Source organism: Elephantulus edwardii, unplaced genomic scaffold, assembly GCF_000299155.1.
Source record: "Elephantulus edwardii isolate Elephantulus edwardi_28Jun2011 unplaced genomic scaffold, EleEdw1.0 scaffold00110, whole genome shotgun sequence".
Lineage (NCBI taxonomy): Eukaryota > Metazoa > Chordata > Mammalia > Macroscelidea > Macroscelididae > Elephantulus > Elephantulus edwardii.
Genome location: NW_006399860.1, coordinates 7,497,878 through 7,502,920, shown reverse-complemented (window position 1 = coordinate 7,502,920; position 5,043 = coordinate 7,497,878). Strand labels below are relative to the sequence as shown.

The 5,043-nt window shown below is 42.5% G+C and overlaps 1 protein-coding gene across 1 annotated transcript in view; it reads left to right on the top strand.

The window, feature by feature from the left end:
* Positions 1–5,043, top strand: part of CFH (complement factor H) — a 256,291-nt gene that overhangs the window by 12,771 nt on the left and 238,477 nt on the right. The window lies entirely within an intron of this gene.

Genomic DNA, 5,043 nt, shown 5'->3' with positions numbered 1-5,043 from the left:
GGCAGCTCTTTCCAGCAACCTGAAGGCTCTCCCCAGGGGCCAGGTGGCTCTCCCTGGGGAGTTGGGAGCCACTCCCTGGGTACAGGGTGGGACACACCGGAGGCCAGGCAGCTCACCTCCTGGAGGGAGAGGGGGCTGGGCGGCACACCCAGAGGGCTGGATGTTGGGGGTGAGGGGAAGGCAGGTGGGCCAAATGGCTCTCCCTTATATAACTTTCATCGTTTTTCTAAATTCATAGAGTTTCCGGAGGTAAGTGATTTCGGAATTGGACACTAATCCTGTTTCCAAGCTTGTTTTAATCTGAGAGCTCCATCAAACACCATGTGTAACCATTATCACATTTGTCACTTCAGTGTCACAGTGTTTAGCCTCACAGCAACCATGAGTTATCTCTGTACAGCCAATTGACAGAGCAGTGATATATTACTTAGAAGAGTGTTTGACTGAAAACAAAACCATGCCTGGGGGCTGCAGATTAAAATCCCTTGCTTTTGGTTTGCTAGCATAGCTTTCTATCTACTAGGCCCACCGATCTCTCTCTGGCTCGCAGCAATTCTTTGAGGAACAGATCTAGTCCTTGCCCTATCCTAAGCCACTTCCACAGTCCGAGGCATGCCCGAGCCCATTGCTACAGACACTTTATCAATCCATTGTGTTGATGATCTTCTTTTCTTCTCTGACCTACCCAAGGAAATCTTCATGGACAGCGAGATGCTTTCCCCTATCAAGTCCTTCATCTCCTGAGGTTCCATGGCGCCTCCCCTGCCTCCACCCCCACCCTCAGCCCTACTGTCACCTGCAGTCCAGTCCTGTGCCAGGCAGGGTTCCGCAGCTGCTGACATCTGTAGCTGCCAGCCGTGTGGGCGCTCTGTCACACTGGCTGCCCGGCCTGGCGCCCACTGCCCATTCCGGTCTAGGGGACCCGTCAGCTCCGTCCACAGAAGCCCCATAGGGTTGCGACAGCCTGTCCTTAGTGGCTGGTTGCAGGTAGGAGTGGGATTCACCCAAGTTCTTTTGAGAATCTTTGTCCTCTAGACGTTGAGCCTCAGTCCATATTGATGACAGTCAACTGTTTTGCTGTTTAGGTATATTTCAGTTGTGTGGCCTGTTTCAGTGTGGCCTGTTTCAATGTGGCTTGTTGGGCCTCCTGCTCTTTATGCTGTATTCTTACCACTACCATCTTGGTTCCGAGAATTTATTTTAGAATTAGTTTATTCTGTGCCAGTGTGGAGGCTCCATTGTACTAGACGCCAGGCCTGGCACCCGCCATCCATCCCAGGTGAGGGCGTCTCTGGGGTCTGGCTGTGGAGGCCCCAAGGAGCTGGGGCGGTGGTGTGGGCTCAGCAATGGGGAGCTGGGAGCTGTGGGACTCACCCATTCTTTTTTGGGAATCTTTGTCCTCTTGATGTTGAGTCTCGATCCATACTGAAGACCAGTATTCAACTGTTTAATTGTTCAATTATCAATAAACTGAGGACTGGGGAGGGCCGTGGTGGCCTGTTTCTATTCAGCTTGCCACTCCTCCAGCTCCTTATACTGTTTCCTCCATTGCCACCATCTTGTTTCCTCTGCATATTTTATTTTTTAAAAAACATTCTCATTTATTCTTAACAACCACCTCATGATATCAGAGTTAGTTCCTTTTTATACATGAAAAAGTTGATGGACAGAGAGACTTGGAAGGAGCTTCCCAAGGCTACCAAAAAGGGGGGTGGAGGGGAAAGCAAACACATCTTTGGAATCATCTTTCTCTTAGAGCAAAGGTCCCTTCAAACTATCTACCTTTCAGTTAGCAACTTGATGCTTTAACTACTGTGCCACGGGTGCTACTCCATGCTATTCTTTCCACAAATGCAAATCTGGAATTTATATTCAGCCTAGACAATCTCTAGCATCTAAGCTCTTCATATTTGTATTCTTTTTATGTTAATTGTTATTTTATATTGATTTACTTATTAAGTTTGTATACCTTGGTTTTTGAAGCTACTCTTTGTTACATTGTGATTCATACAAACATCGCCATTCATTATGGTTTATAAAATTAACCACCACTGAACTATGTCCACCATTAACCTATCTTTCCAGATCCCCTGGAATCTTTCCCATTTCCTTTATCTCCCTCCCTTCCACCACCAAATTGTGTGAACCTATGACTTCCCTTTTGCTCAAACTTACCTCTCTGCTCCTGCCCTCTGCCTTGCATCATTGTTTTACTAGTTATCTTTTTATTTCTACAATAACGTTTTTAAGCAGTATTTGTCCATGTAAGACTGAGTTAATTTACTCAATGTAATGCTCTCCATTCTCCCACAAGTTATGTAGTAATTTTTGAAATTATTGTTCCTAAGTAGTCTATCACAGGAATGTACTGCCATTTCTCAATCTATTCTATTATGGTTGGACCTTTGGGCTATTTCCATGTTCTTGTGATGGTGAATAATGCTGCTATGAACATTGGTTTACAATCTTAATTTCCTTGGAGTATATTTATAGTAGTGGAATAGCTAAGTTATAAGGAACTTCTAAGTTCAGCTTCTTGAGAAAATGCTAAACTGCCTTCCACAGTGGCTGTACCAATTTATAATCTTACCATTGTTGTAGGAGAGTCCTATCTCTACACATCCTCTCCAACATCTATTGCTTGCTCCTATTAAACTTTGCCACTGGTACTGGGACATTTGGAAAAAAATGATCATATGATCTATTATGCCAGAGATAAAAAAGGGAGGAAAAATAGGGTTGCTTTCATAGTTAAAAAAGTGAAGCAACTAATGCTGCTGAGGTTGTGGAAAAACTGGAACCATTATTCACTGTTGGTGGAGTGTAAAATGTTGCAACCACTGTGGAAAGTGGTATGGCGTTTTCTCAAAAAGTTGCAAATAGAGATACCATTTGACCCAGCAATTCCACTACTGAGAATATATTCCAAAGAGACCATAACTGACATCCAAGCAGATGTATGCACACCCATGTTTATTGTGGCTTTGTTTACAATAGCAAGGAGATGGAAACAACCCAGGTGCCCATCAACAAACTAATGGGTAGAGAAGCTGTGGTATATTCACACAATGGAATATTACATTGCATTGAAAAACAAGGAACTCATGCAATGTTATTCAAAATGGGTGAGCCTGGAGGGCGTTATGCTGAGTGAAATATCTCAGTTGCAAAAGAACAAATACTGCATGGTGCCACTGCGGTAAAATGGGACTGATATCAGGGTTGGGGTAAGACTGAGAAAAACTGGATAAATTGTGTATACTGCACTGAAACAGGTGAGGGAGAGAATAATTTAAAAGCAATGTATGATAGGGTATTATCGTAATTACAAGAGTCCACAATTAAGGTTGCATAGTAGAATGTACTTGGGGCGGTGAGAGGAATGCGGGGGGACTGTGTACCAGGGAGGGAGTTTTTCCTTCACTTTTCAAAGAGAGGAGCGAACAGGGTGGGGGGGGGCGGGGTGAGGGCTGGGCAGGGAGAGAAGTGCAGCAATGAATGAATGGAAATCTAAAATCTCTGTAAATGTTCATTAAAATAAAATAAAAATTACCAAAAAATAAACAAAAAAGTGAAAAGTCCATCTTGAAATGCAATGAGTGGTCAGGTAATATTGATACACTTACAAGGAAGTCCAGTGAATACCATTATCATTCAAATATATGCACCAACAACTAGAGCCAAAATGGAGGAAATAGATTTCTACCAACTTTTGAAGTCAGAAATAATTTAATATTCAATAAAGATGCATTAATAATAATGAATAATTGGAATGCAAAAGTTGGGAGAAGAGAAGAAGGATCAGTAATTGGAAAACATTGACTTGGTGACAAATGAAGCTGGAGACAGAATGATAGAATTCTGTACATGCAATGACTTATTCATTGTAAATACTTTTTTATAAGAAACATAAATAAACACTATACACATGGATTTCACCTGATGGTATGCATTGGAACCAGACAGATTGTATCTGTGGAAAGAATCAATGGAGAAGCTCAGTATCACCTGTGAAAACTAGTCCAGGTATTGATTGTGAAATGGACAACCAACTACTTGTATGTATGTTCAGATGACTAACTACTCATATGCAAGTTCAAGCTGACGCTAAAGAAAATTAAATAAAATCCAAAATTTGACCTTGAGTATATCCCACTTGAATTTCAAAACCAACTCAGGGACAAGTTTAAGGCATTGAATACTAATGTGTGAAGACCAAATGAGCTGTGGGAGGATATAAAGAATATCATCCATGAAGAATGCAAAATGTCATTACAAAGATAGACAAGGAGCTGAACAGAAGATGTCAAAAGGCAGCTTGGGAAGACAACGTATTACAATAAAATGTGCAAAAGGCTGGAGTTAGAAAACCCAAAGTGCCGAACTCACGCTGCATTCTTAAAATCAAGAAAATATCCAGAAAACAAAGATTCTCACCACTGAGCCAATTGGCAGCATCATGATAGACAGTGAAGAGATTAAGATTGTTAACAGCTTCCGTTTGCTTGTCTCCACAATCAACACTCCCCCAGCCAGGAATTAAATAGATGAATTGCTTTGGGAAAAATCTGCTATCAGAGACCTCTCTAGCCTACTGAAAAGCAACCATGTCAGGCTGGAGATAAGATGTGCCTGATCCAGGCCATGGTCTTCTCAATTACTTGCTATGCATCAGAAAGCTGGACAATGACTAGTGATTTTAGAAGGAGAATTGATGCCTTTGAGCTGTGGTGCTGGAGAAGAGTATTAAATATACTGTGGACTACCAGGAGAACAAGCAGGTTAGTCCTGGAGACAGTGAAATCAGGCTCCTCCATGAAAGTAATGAGTCTGAAGCTTCTCCTGACGTACTTTCGGCATGTAACAAGGAGACACTTGTTCTTGGAGAGGGACATTATGCTTGGGAGGGTGGAGGGACAGAGCAAGAGAGGAGGACCCTTGATGAGATAGATTGACTCAGTAACTGGGGTAATGGGAGAAAGTGTGTCAGAGAAAATAAGGTTGGCTCAGGACAAAGTAGGGTTCAGAGCGCTTGTATATAGG